Source organism: Oncorhynchus nerka, linkage group LG13, assembly GCF_034236695.1.
Source record: "Oncorhynchus nerka isolate Pitt River linkage group LG13, Oner_Uvic_2.0, whole genome shotgun sequence".
Lineage (NCBI taxonomy): Eukaryota > Metazoa > Chordata > Actinopteri > Salmoniformes > Salmonidae > Oncorhynchus > Oncorhynchus nerka.
This window is the reverse complement of record NC_088408.1, coordinates 43,345,271-43,360,277: the sequence shown is the minus strand read 5'-3', so window position 1 is coordinate 43,360,277 and position 15,007 is coordinate 43,345,271.

Here is a 15,007-nt window from a genome sequence, read left to right as displayed (position 1 = left end):
TCGTGAATGTTAAGGTAAAGAACATACGGTACATTGTCCGTAATGTAGAGGCCTATGGGATTTTCAATGAAGAGGCAAGGGAAAAGGATGGTACATGTGATCTGAATAACATACCATACCAATACCAATACTTGCAACACCTGAGAAGTTCAGTCATCTGCGCCCAAAACAGCTAGCCTACAACATATTCTTATAGCCTACATGTTCTTACCTCTTTGTTGATTGATAGCCATTGAATTGTGTCCATTTTCTGTTTTAGAAGATCTGAACCAATAAAAGACAGATGGTATCATCATAAAACAATTTAAATGTAGATCATAAAAGGGAAAAATCTTACCTTAAATTGAGGAGATCTTTACATTTTGCAGTTAGGTGCCTGCACCTACTGTCCTTTCAAATTCAAATCCAAATGTTTCAGTTGGGTAGTTAGTTTGTGTGGGTTCTTGCAGAAACCTAAGGAGGTTTTGTTGAACCCCACCTGCTATGAGGTTCTTGGAATAACCTTTTAGGGGCCATTTTCAGTGTCAAGAACACAAAGGTTCTTCAAATAACTTTTAAAATCTTAGAAGAACCCTTGTTGAACCCCTCATTTTGAGTGTAGGTAAAAAGCATAGAGCGCTAGCTAAGGAATGAAGAATCAAGGTCAAATGGATAAGAGTTACATTTTGTGTCAATCAGCTAGTTATTTTTGATTAAAATGACAATGATGCCGGATTGGGTCACAGGCTGCCAGAGATATGCCATATCAGATGGAAAGTTGTTCGGCTGCCACTCCTCCTTCATGGTACAGTCTCCAACTCTGTAAGCCTTTGCGAATTTGAGAAAAGATCTTAATTAATAACTGTTTACAAGCGACTGTGTCACCTTAATGAATGTTCATGTCTGGCCAATGACAAGGGACAGAAATCTCCAACCAGCACCTATTTGTTTGTTTTGGACCTTACTCCACTTCTTCCTGGGCCTGTTCTCCGGTCTTTCTGTGGTCTCTCTCTGGTCTTTCTGGCCAAGTGAAGCTGAGAAACATAAAGGGCCAATTCCCCTCAGCAATTTGCAGGCTGGAGCCAAAATCAACTTCCCTGCTTCTCTCCTCTCTTATCGTCCAAGCTCTCCCCTGGTTCCCATTGGGCCCCTGTGACCGTCACACCAAACAGGCGGTGTCCAGCAGAAGAGTGAGCCCAGCTGTTATGGAAATGATGTTTTGATGATTAGGGAAACATAATTGGGACACAACTGTTCCTTACTGCAATCTGGGGGGTGCCATTTGACTCTAGGGCATTTAGTCATACCTACTTTCATAGATGCAATAACATAAACAAAGCAATCCGCTATGGAAATGGTTCATTCACAGTTTAGGGCAGAAGAGCTGTCTGTAAACTCCTAAAGGCATCCACAAGCTTCCCAGCCGGAACAGTTTGGGAGAGTTTGTGCATACAATACTGGTCAAAAGTTTGGACACACCTACTCATTCAAGGGTTTTTCTTTATTTTTACTATATTCTACACTGTAGAATGGAATCATGTAGATTTTAGATTCTTCAAAGTAGCCACCCTTTGCAATGATGGCAGCTTGGCATTCTCTCAACCAGCCTCACCTGGAATGCTTTTCCAACAGTCTTGAATGAGTTCCCACATATGCTGAGCAGTTGTTGGCTGCTTTTCCTTCACTCTGCGGTCCAACTCATCACACACCATCCTAATTGGGTTGAGGTCGGGTGATTGTGGAGGCCAGGTCATCTGATGCAGCACTTCACCATTCTCCTTCTTGGTCAAATAGCCCTTAAACAGCCTGGAGGTGTGTTGGATCATTGTCCTGTTGAAAAACAAATGATAGTCCCATTAACTTCTTGTAGCTGTAGGGGCACTATTGAGTAGCTTGGATGAATAAGGTGCCCAAAGTAAACGGCATGCTCCTCAGTCTCAGTTGCTAATATATGCATATTATTATTAGTATTGGATAGAAAACACTCTGAGGTTTCTAAACATGTTTGAATGATGTCTGTGAGTATAACAGACCTCATATGGCAGGCAAAATCCTGAGTTGAAATCAAAACAGGAAGTGAGAAATCTGAGGCTGGTATGTACTCAACACAGTTCCCATTGAAATCCCCTTGAGATATTAATGATGTTGCACTTCCTAGGGCTTCCACCAGATGTCAACCGTCTATAGAAATTTGAATGAGGCGTCTACTGTGTGGTGGGACTGAATGACAGCAGAATGAATCAGGTGTCTGGCAGTCAGCCATTTTCTGGTCACACGCATTCCACATGATAGCGACCTGCTTTCCATGGCTCTTGAAGACACCAAGGAATACTCCGGTTGGAACTTTATTGAAGATGAATGTTAAAAACATCCTAATGATTGATTCTGTACTTAGTTTGAAATGTTTCTTCGACCTGTAATATAACTTTTTAAAGTTTTTGTCTGACATAACGCTGAACAGAACGAGTATTTGGATATGTATACCAAACGCGCTAACAAAAGTAGCTAATTGGACATAAATAACGGACATTATCGAACAAATCAAGCATTTATTGTGGACCTGGGATTCCTTGGAGTGCATTCTGATGAAGATCATCAAAGGTAAGGGAATATTTAGCATGTAATTTATGGTTTATGTTGACTACAACATGGCTGCTATTTTGACTTGATTGTTCTGAGCGCCGTTTCAGATTATTGCATGGTTTGCTTTTTCTGTAAAGTTTTTTTGAAATCTGACACAGCGGTTGCATTAACCTAGGTGGCACTATTTTTATGTTTGGAAAAATAACGTTCCCAAAGTAAACAGCCTATTTCTCAGGACCAGATGCTAGAATATGCCTATAATTGACAGATTAGAAAACTCTATAATGTTTCCAAAACTGTCAAAATATTGTCTGTGAGTATAACATAACTGATATTGCAGGTGAAATCCTGAGGAAAATCAAAACAGGAAGTGGCTTTTGAAAAATCCATGTTCCATAGCTTGCCTTTGCTCCAATTAAAGGGATATCAACCAGATTCCTTTTCCTATCGCTTCCTCAAGGTGTCAACAGTCTTTAGACATAGTTTCAGGCTTTTATTTTTAAATATTAGCGAGAAAAATAACATTGCGTCGTTGTATTGTTATACTGCTACTGAAAAGGACAGTTGCGGTTGATATATTATCGATTATATATTTTAAAAACAACCTGAGGATTGATTACAAAAAACATTTGACATGTTTCTATGGACATTACGGATACTATTTGGAATTTGTCTGCGTTGTCGTGACCGCTCTTTCCTGTATATTTCTGAACATAACATGCCCAACAAACGGAGGTATTTTGGATATAAAAATATCTTTATGGAACAAAACAAACATTTATTGTGTAACTGGGAGTCTCGTGAGTGAAAAAATCCGAAGATCATCAAAGGTAGACGATTCATTTGATTGCTTTTTGGATTTTCGTGACCAAGCTACTTGATGCTAGGTGTACATAATGTTTTGTCGAGCGATGGATAAACTTACACAAACGCTTGGATTGCTTTCGCTGTAAAGCATGTTTTCAAAATCTGACAAGACAGGTGGATTAACAAAAGGCTAAACTGTGTTTTGCTATATTGCACTTGTGATTTCATGAATATAAATATTTTTAGTTTTATTTTATGAATGTGGCGCTATGCAATTCAGCGGTTGTTGATGACAATTATCCCGCTAAAGGGATGGGTAGCGTCAAGTTAAGGAGAGGTATATCTATAATTCCATGTGTATAACTTGTATTATCATCTGCATTTATGATGAGTATTTCTGTTGAATCGATGTGGCTATGCAAAATCACTGGATGTTTTTGGAACTAGTGAATGTAACTCGCCAATGTGAACTCCAATTTTTTTATATAAATATGAACTTTATCAAACAAAACATACATGTACTGTGTAACATGAAGTCCTATGAGTGTCATCTGATGCAGATCATCAAAGGTTAGTGATTCATTTGATCTCTATTTGTGCTTTTTGTGACTCCTCTCTTTGGCTGTGAAAATGGCTGTGTTTTTCTGTGGCTTGGTGGTGACCTAACATAATCGTTTGTGGTGCTTTCGCCGTAAATCGTATTTGAAATCGGACACTTTGGTGGCATTAACAAGAAGAAAACCTTTAAAACGGTATAAGATACAGCTATGTTTGAGGAATTTTAATTATGATAATTCTGTTTTGAATTTGGCGCACTGCTGTTGTCATATCATCCGGTTAATGGGATTGCAATCCAAAGAGGTAATTAAGCTCAAACCAGATGGGATGGCATATCGCTGCAGAACGCTGTGGTAGCCATGCTGGTTAAGTGTGCCTTGAAATCTAAATAAATCACAGACAGTGTCACCAGCAAAGCACCCCACACCATCTTACCTCCTCCTCCTTGCTTCATGGTGGGAACCACACATGAGAAGGTCATCCATTTACCTACTCTGCATCTCACAAAGACATGGCAGTTGGAAACAAAAAATCTCAAATTCGGACTCATCAAACCAAAAGGACAGATTTCCACCGGTCTAATGTCCATTGCTTGTGTTTCCTGGCCCAAGAAAGTCTCTTCTTCTTATTGGTGTCCTTTAGTCGTGGTTTCTTAGCAGCAATTTGATTATGAAGGCCTAATTCACGAAGTCTCCTTCGAACAGTTGATGTTGAGATGAGTCTGTTACTTGAACTCGATGAAGAAAGGGCTGCGATTTCTGAGACTGGTAACTCTAATCAATTGATCCTCTGCTTCAGAGGTAACTCTGGGTCTTCCTTTCCTGTGGCGCTCCTCATGAGTCCTAGTTTCATCATAGCGCATTATGTTTCTTGCGACTGCACTTAGGAATTTTCCGCATTGCCTGACCTTCATGTCTTAAGGTAATGATGGAATGTCGTTTCTCTTTGCTTATTTGCACTGTTCTTGCCATAATATTGTTAGCAGTTGGTGTTACTCTTCAATAACACAAACCCCAAAGCAAATCATGGGGAGGAAAATAGGTTTATTCAAAGAGAACAAATCCTGCTGTGAGGTAGATGGTCGATGTTCATGCTCTCCTGTCCTCAGTGATTCTCTCCTGTGTGATTCTCTCTACAGAAAAAAGGGACAGGATATCGTTTTATAACCCAGCCCTAGCCTGTGGTTTAGCAATTAGAACCCCTTGCAATAAAACTGGGCCAATGGCCAAATAACACGTATCCTGTTTCAGGTTCAATTTTTAAACAATTTGGACCAATGAGAACATGCCTTGTGGCTATGAGTCGCGGACTGAAATTCCTCCTATGTCTCTGACCCATTGATATTACAGAAAAAACGCTATTTCCATTCATTGTTTGTACTCTATTGACCTCTCTCTATTGTCCTCTCTCTATTGTCCTCTGCGTTGTGTATTTATCATCAAAATATTCTTACAATATGGACTTGGTCTTTTACCAAATAGGGCTATCTTCTGTATACCACCACTACGTTGTCACAACACAACTGATTGGCTCAAATGCATTAAGAAGGAAAGAAATTCCACAAATATAATTTTAACAAGGCACACCTATTAATTGAATTGCATTACATGATAACATTACATCAGGAAGCTGGTTGAGAGAATGCCAAGAGTGTGCAAATCTGTCATTAAGGCAAAGGGTGGCTACTTTGAAGAATCTCAAATAATAAATAAATAAATTGTTTTACACTTGTTTAGTTACTACATGATTCCATGTGTGTTATTTCATAGTTTTGATGTCTTCACCGTTGTAGAAAATTGTAAAAATTAAGAAAAACCTTTGAATGAGTAGCTGTGTCCAAACTTGACTGGTATTGTATATATGATGACATTTTTGTTAATTTTGGACTTAGGTTAGGGTTTTTCGGCAGTTTGGGCACACCTTCGTTGATTGGTCAACAGTAGGGATTCTTGTTCAGATGGCGAGGGAGAAGAAGGCTGACGTTTTACGTGTTCCTATCCAATTGTGTTTTCTGTTCGTTTCTTTGCATTGTTTGTAACTTTTTTTTAAAACTTATTTTGTACATAATGTTGCTGCTACCGTCTCTTATGACTGAAAATAACTTCGGACATCAGAACTGCAATTACTCACCCCGATCTGGCAGAATCCTTCTTTTCCTTTAAATAAGCCCGACGTGAATGACATACTGCTTACCTGGGAACAGGCCCAGATATCATTAGCGTGAAATTGAAGGCAGGGAAAAGGGTCCGGAGTGCGGGCTGCCATCTGAGAATTTGTAGGGATCGAATAAACCCCCACTGTCTTCCATTCTGCTAGCAATCTTTGGAAAATAAAAGATTAGAAGATTAAACTGCCAACGGGACATTCAAAACTGTAATATCTTATGTTTCACGGAGTTGTGGCTGAACGACGACATTATCAACATACAGCTGGCTGGTTATACGCTGTATCGGCAAGATAGAACAGCAACCGTCTGGAAAAACAGGGAGTGGCGGACTATGTATTTTTGCAAAAAACAGCTGGTGCACGATATCAAAGGAAGTCTCAAGATTTTGCTCGCCTGAGGTAGAGTATATCAAGCTGTAGACCAACTATCTACCTAGAGAGTTCTGTATTTTTCGTATCTGTCTACATACCACCACAGACTGAGGCTGGCACTAAGACCACACTCAATTAGCTGTATTCCGCTTAAAGCATACAGGAAAACGGTCACCCAAAAAGTGGCGCTCCTAGTGGCCGGGGACTTTAATGCAGCGAAACTTAAATCGTTCTTTCCAAATTTCTATCAGCATGTTAAATGTACAACCAGAGGGAAAAAAACTGTGAACCACTTTTACTTCACACACAGAGACACATGCAAAGCTCTCCCTGGCCCTCCATTTGACAAATCTGACCATAATTCTAACCTCCTGATTCCTGCTTACAAACAAAAATTAAAGCAGGGAGCACCGGTGACTCGATCAATAATAAAGCCGTCAGATGAAGCAGATGCTAAGCTACAGGACTGTTTCGCTAGCACAGACTTGAAAACTTTCCGGGATTCCTCCGATTGCATTGAGGAGTACACCACATCAGTCACTGGCATCATCAATAAGTGCATAGATGACGTCATCCCCACAGTACCCCAACCAGAAGCCAGGAATTACAAGCAACATCCGCGCTGAGCTAAAGGCTAGCGCTGCCGCTTTCAAGGAGTGGGACTCTAACTCAGGAACATATAAGAAATCCCGATATGGCCTCTGACGAACCATCAAACAGGGAAAGCATCAATACAGGACTAAGATCAAATCGTACTACACCGGCTCTGACGTTCGTCGGATGTGGCAGGGCTTGTAAACCATTACAGATTAGTAAAGGAAGCACACCCGAGAGCTGCCCAGTGACACGACCCTACCAGACAAGCTAGACTACTTCTATGCTCGCTTCGAGGCAAATAACACTGAAACATGAGAGCACCAGCTGTTCAGGAAGACTGATCATGCTTTCCGCTGCCGATTTGAGTAAAACCTTTCATGAACAGGTAAACATTCACAAGGCCGCAGGGCCAGATGAATTACCAGGACATGTACTCAAAACATGTGACAAGTGTCTTCACTGACATTTTCAAACTCTCCCTGACCGAGTATGTAATAGCTACAGCTGAAGTTGGAAGTTTATATACACTTAGGTTGGAATCATTAAAACCTGTTTTTCAACCGCTCCACAAATTTCCACAAATTTCTTGATAACAAACTATAGTTTTGACAAGTCGGTTACGAAATCTACTTTGTGTATGACACAAGTAATTTTTGCAACAAATGTTTACAGACAGACTATTTAACTTATGATTCACTGTATCACAATTCCAGTAGGTCAGAAGTTTACATACACTAAGTTGACTGTGCCTTTAAACAGCTAGGACAATTCCAGAATATGATGTCATGGCTTTAGAAGCTTATGATAGGCTAATTGACATAATTTGAATCAACTGGAGGTGTACCTGTGGATGTATTTCAAGGCCTACCTTCAAACTCAGTGCCTCTTTGCTTGACATCATGGGAAAATCAAAAGAAATCAGCCAAGACCTCAGAAGAAAATAGGAGACCTTCACAAGTCTGGTTCATCCTTGGGTGCAATTTCTGAATGCCTGAAGGTACTGCGTTAATTTGTACAAACAACAGCAAGCAAGTATAGACACCATGGGACCACGCAGCCGTCATACCGCTCAAGAAGGAGATGCGTTGTCTCCTAGAGATGAACGCACTTTGGTGCAAAAAGTGCAATTCAATCTCAGAACAACAGCAAAAGACCTTGTGAAGATGCTGGAGGAAACGGGCACAAAAGTATCTATATCCACAGTAAAACGAGTCCTGTATCAACATAACCTGAAAGGCTGCTCAGCAAGGAAAAGCCACTGGTCCAAAACTGCCATAAAAAAAGCTTTTCAACTGCACATGCGGACAAAGATGATAGTTTTTGGAGAAATGTCCTCTGGTCTGATGACACAACTAGAACTGTTTGGCCATAATGACCATTGTTATGTTTGGAAGATAAAGGGGGAGGCTTGCATTCTGAAGAATACCATCCCAACCATGAAGCACAGAGGTGGCAGCATCATGTTGTGGGGGTGCTTTGCTGCAGGAGGGTCTGGTGCCCTTCACAAAATAGATGGCATCATGAGGACGGAAAATGATGTGGATATATTGAAGCAACTTCTCAAGACATCAGTTAAAAGTTAAAGCTTGGTCGCAAATGTGTGTCGGACTGTTTATTTTAATTTCTCCTGTAATACCCCTCAGTTGTGGGTGACTTAATGACGCATCAAAAGTGCAGCCTTCCCTCCATAATCCATCCGTCCCAAATGAATGGGGGACATTTGCTTCACTTTGTTACGAGAGTGAGAGTCATCAGTAAAGGGATGTTTTGGTTACATAATAGTACTACAACTTGAACGCAGCTCTCTTTCCTTTAACTTCTTGGATATAGGGGGCGCTCTTTAAATTTTTGGATAAAAAAACATTCCCGTTTTAAACAAGATATTTTGTCACGAAAAGATGCTCGACTATGCAGATAATTGACAGCTTTGGAAAGAAAACACTGAGGTTTCCAAACCTGCAAAGATATTGTCTGTGAGTGCCACAGAACTGATGCTACAGGCGAAACCAAGATGAAATTTCAAACAGGAAGTGCCCCAGATTTTGAAGGCGCTGTGTTCCAATGTCTCCTTATATGGCTGTGTATGGGTCACGAATGAGCTTAGACTTTCTCTCGTTTCCCCATAGTGTCGACAGCATTGTGACGTATTTGTAGGCATATCATAGGAAGATTGACCATTTTACACTACATCTACCAGGTGCTTGCTTGGTGTCCTCCGTAATTATTGCGTAATCTCCAGCTGCGTGTATTTTTCCATTTGCTTCGAGGAGAAACACAACTGCCACGAATTATTTATCATCGAATAGATATGTGAAAAACACCTTGAGGATTGATTCTAAACAGCGTTTGCCATGTTTCTGTCGATATTATGGAGTTAATTTGGTAAAAAGTTTGGCGTTGTAGAGACTGCATTTTCTGATTTTTTTCTTAGCCAAACGTGATGAAAAAAAACGGAGCGATTTCTCCTACACAAATAATATTTTTTTATATTTGCTATCTAACTGAGAGTCTCCTCATTGAAAACATCCGAAGTTCTTCAAAAGTAAATTATTTTATTTGAATGCTTTTATTGTTTTTGTGAAAATGTTGCCTGCTGAATGCTAGACTTAATGCTATGCTAGGCTATCAATACTTACACAAATGCTTGTGTAGCTATGGTTGAAAAGCATATTTTGAAAATCTGAGATGATAGTGTTGTTAACAAAAGGCTAAGCTTGTGAGTGAATATATTTATTTCATTTCATTTGCAATTTTCATGAATAGTTAATGTTGCGTTATGGTAATTAGCTTGAGGCTATGATTACGCTCCCGGATACGGGATTGCTCGACGCAAGAAGTTAACAATGGCTTTATTAAATTACTTTATGAACAGATTGACTGCACGGTTGCCCGAATAAAGGAAATCATAGAATTGCCACAAGAACTGCCACATTCGTACAATGGGTGTCCAAAGACAATGACAGTTCAGATGAGTGTTGCTGCACTTAACCACGCAAATCCGTTGAATCCTTTATCATTATCTGAATTGGGGAAAGTGGAGCTATCCAACATACTTGGTGGAAAGACCAATATCAAGGTCATTGTAGCAAAGATAGCCAACTGTAAATGATCAAAAGGTCCATCAACATACTGTAAAGTCAATTTAAAATTAACTTCACTTCCTGAATCCAATGCCATCCATACAGAAACTGATGCCAACTTTTTGTAATTGGTCTTAGACATTTTGCATTGTGTTTGTTTCACTCAGTTTAAGCTACGTGTCACTCAAATACTGAAGACCTGGTTCCACATGTTTCCTCAAGTTCTTGGTGACCTGGGATGACCACATTTGATAGATGGAGAAGATGGAGATAGATGGAGAATAGATGGAGATGGAGAAGTGGCGAAGGAGGAACATTGGGACTCTTTGCGAACTTTCTCTAAGTTGCATCCTTCTGTGTTACGACTTCCGCCGAAGTCGGTCTCTCTCCTTGTCCTGGCGGCGTTCGGCGGACAACGTCACCGGCCTTCTAGCCATCGCCGATTCACTTTTAATTTTCCATTTGTTTTGTCTTTGTTTTACACACCTGGTTTCAATCCCCAAATTACGTGTTTATTATTTAACCCTCTGTTCCCCCATGGTTTTTGTGAGTGATTGTTTGTATGTATACGGTCTGTTATTGTGGGCTAGTTTATTGTGTTGTATATATTTGTATTCTTGAGTAAAGAACGTTCATTACTCATATCTGCTGCCCTGCGCCTGACTCCTCCACACCAGCTGCACACAGGCCGATTACATTCTGAGACTCATTAGAACTCTAATGTCTTTACACTGGGAACAATTGCCTTGCTCTTTCTCTGGTTGTGGTTCCAGAGTCAAAGTAATAATATATATATCCAAGGGGAAAAGCACATGCAGGATATCAAAGTTATATGCTTACTATTTTAATTTCTTTAAATCTAGGTTTTAAAGCACATAAACACTGTACGGTTCGACTAGGTCTTTTTCAAGGCTGTTCCAGAGTAAAACCAGGACCGCTTAATAAGGCAGGATATAAAAGATTATCGAGGGCATGTTTTTAATAAGACAAGAAAAGGAAGAAGAGCACTCTCTGGTTCCTCATTTAGTTTTTCTCTTCCCCCACTTCCTTTGACAAGTGCAACAGCTGTGGCTCTGGGGATAGGGACATCTTCTCCAGGACTCCAGGAATGTCTTGGAATCATATTGGGAATCTTCGAGCACCTACAGAATCATTTGCCTGAATCTCCATATTTATTACAGTAATGACCAGATCTGGTGAAGGAAGTGTGTGTCTTTTTCCAGGAAAGTTGCACTTTGATTTCTCCCATTGAACTTAATGTTTGCTATTAGTAATGTACTGGATTTAGTTGAATATACTGTATGTTCTTAGGCCAGGAACCAGGTCCATAACCTCATCCTCATCCCCTATCATTCCATGTAACACCTTTTATTTACATAATCAGCTTTTCAAAATGTTTGTTGGTGTTCTTATCCTCTCAATTAAGTTAATTCTCTGTCTCGACTTTGCTCAATTGTTTTAACATTCGAAAATATAAATCACCTGCTTGGTTCCTGTTCCGCATTGGAGAAAGAGATTGCAAAGAACTAATGTAAACAGATAAACCTATGGGTAAATAAATAGAGCTGCACTGACATACAGTTTGTTTCCTCTCCTCCTGCAGCTCTGGAGCTATGCTGCTCTCCTGCTTATCGTCCACAGAAGTGCACTGCATTGTATTATTTTGTGTGGTGATGCGTGTGTATGAAAGAGAGAGAGAGCGAGAGAGAGAGAGAGAGAGAGGTCAGTCCAAGTAGGAAACCATAGTCTTTTGGTGAGGGTAGAGAATGTGGTTCTGGTGTGCATGTGTCTTTCCAGAGAGAGAGAAAGTAAGTGAGGCTGAAAGAGTGAAGGGTAGAGTGAGAGGGAGAGTTAGGGAGAAGGGAGGGAGAAATTGAAAGGCTGCCTAGCACTTTTCTCAGTGAGCTGACAGGGCTCAACGCTTGACTAACAGGACTGTTTTGACAGGTGTCAAATGGTCCGTATTGCCATTTCACCGCTGGCCCTTGGGACCCCGCGTCAGGGCCTGCAACAGGACTGGCCAGGCTGCAGAAAAATAAAGAAAACCGTCATGGAGGAGAATGAAAAAAACGTGACCTCTTTACCACTTCCTCCCTGCTTGGTCTCCTCTGGATTCTCCCAGAGTTTGGGCATCTGCTGTACGTTAGCTGCTTTTACAGTCCGTGAGGTAGGTGTGTGTGTGTGTCTGTGTGTGTGTGACCCATTTTTTTTTAAAGGTGATGGGACCCTTGAAAAGGTTGGATAGTCGGAGAGGTGAAGATAAGGTAGTTTGTCTTTAGACAGTTTCTGTGTAATTTCCCACACAAAGACGGTCCACAATGGGTTTGATTATTTTAAGAGAAATATAATTGTATTTTGTTTATGCCAATTTTTTTTACGCAACCATTTTTTATTTAACCTTTCTTAAACTAGGCAAGTCAGTTAAGAACAAATTCTTATTTTACAATGACGGCGTACCTTGGCCAAACCCTCCCCTAACACGGATGATGCCCTATAGGACTCCCTATAATGGCCGGTTGTGATACAGCCCAGGATCGAACAGGGTCTGTAGTGATGCCCTGGCACTGAGATGCAGTGCCTAAGACCGCCACGCCACTCGGGAGGCCATGTCTGATTTGACTACATAATGTGATTATGTGTAGTGACAATAAACATCAAAGTGGTATAGGCTAGTACATGACCTTCACTCATAAATCAATGCACTTCCACATTGAAGAAAAAGCAAGTTACATTTGAGGTATAAGTTTAAGAAAAAAAAACATTGAATAAAAGTGTCTTATTCCTCCTGATGATTTGATGCGGCTTCACACCTTTGAACAAATGTGTCCCAATGTCCCAATGTGTCCAAAGAAATTATCTATGGGGTTTGTTGGGGATGGGTATGTACATTTTACCATTATAAAATACACAAGGAAAATGATCTGTGGTGAATGGTGGCTAACGGTAAAATCACAAGATAATGACTCAACTCAATGTGCCGAGGCACACTGGATGCAGAAATGAACTTTTTCTGTGTGTTTCTATTGCGAACCAGATTTTTTAAAATGTGAATACATTTTACCAACCTTGTGTGAGGCTACTGGGAATTTTAAGCCATATAAAAGTCCAAAAGGGGAAGGTTGCATGGCCTAATGGTGTAAGTTTTTTGGGGTGAAAGTTAAAACTCTCAGTCTTTTTTGTGAGCCTGCTTCCCTTTTTGTCACGAATTCCACTGAAGTTGTTCACTCTACTTGTTCGGGCGGTGTTCGGTGGTCGACGTCACCAACCTTCTAGCCATCGCTGATTCATTTTTCATTTTCCATTGGTTTTGTCTTGTCTTCCATCAAACCTGGTTCCAATCCCATCAATTAGATGTTGTGTATGTAACCCTATGTTTCCACTCATGTCCTTGTCGGTGATTGTTTATTGTAAGTGTATGTGTACGTCTGTACTGGTGTGTGTAGGGTTATGTTACCCATTGACTTATATTGTTGGGTTTTTTGTAAATAAACTGCGCCGTTGGAAACACAGTTGTTTCTCTCCTGCGTCTGACTTTTCTGCCGCCAGTTAAACACCATTACAGAATCACTGACCAAAACTATGGAGTCAGCAGGAAACGGTACCCCGGCCATAGGAGTGGAGGAACGCGTCCAGGAGCATGCAGCAAAACTATACCATCTTGGCACAACCATGGACCGCTTTGTCCAGACATTGGACCACTGGGAGAGACAGGGAGTTTTTCCAGCGCCTCCACCAGCAAAACCGGCATCTCCCCTGAGCGCCCCTTTCCCGCCTGAACCCAGTGGGATTCGTCTCTCCTTGCCCCAGGAGTACAACGGAACTGCCAGGGGTTCCTGTTACAATTAGACCTCTACCTGACCACCATCCACCCGGCTCCATCGGGTTGTGAGAGGGTGTCCACCCTCGTCTCATGCCTCACCGGGAAAGCACTGGAGTGGGCCAATGCCGTGTGGAGAGAGGGAGATGCTACGTTGGACCATTTTGAGGAGTTCACCCAGATGGTGGACCTGTCCATCTGGCTAGACAACCTACTGGCTACTCGCGGAGGTCCAGATCGGGGTCTGGTGGTTCCATAATACCGCACCCCTTCTCCTATACCCATGGAGCTGAGAGGGGCGGTGCGCAGGGAGACCGGAGGGGGTTCCCGCTCGTGCACCATCAGTGGCCGCAGAGGTCACACTGCCGGTCAGTGCCGGGTTGGTTCTTCTGGGAATCGAGGCAGCAGGGAGGGGACTCTGGCATCACCCCAGGTGAGCCAGCACCATTCTCCCCCAGAGCTCTCTGTTGCACATATGTTTGTGTCTGTCACTTTTCCTGAGTTTTCCCAGCATAAGGCACTCGTAGATTCAGGCGCAGCTGTTAATTTCATTAATAGAGCGTTAGCTCATAGTTTAGGGATTCCCATTGTTTCCGTGGTTGTGCCCTTCCCCGTTCACACCTTAGATAGTTGACCATTAGGGTCAGGGTTAATTAGGGAGGTCACAGCTCCTTTGGGCATGGTGACGCAGGGGGGTCACAGGGAGAGAATGAGTATTTTCCTTATTGACTCTCCTGCATTTCCCGTGGTGCTGGGCCTACCCTGGTTAGCTTGTCATAACACCACTGGTGGTCGCGAGAGTGCTCAGGTAGGTTTTTAGGTGTTTCAGTTTGTGCTACTACGGAGGAGAGTCCAGACCAAAAAAGAACGCGACTCAATTACCACCTCATCAACGGGACGAATGTGCGATAGATCTCCTGGTAGATGCTGCACTTCCCAGGAGTCACGTTTATCCCCTCTCACAGGCGGAGACGGAAACATATGTCTCTGAAACCCTGCGTCACGGGTAAATTTGGGCCTCCACTTCACCAGCCTCCTCGAGTTTCTT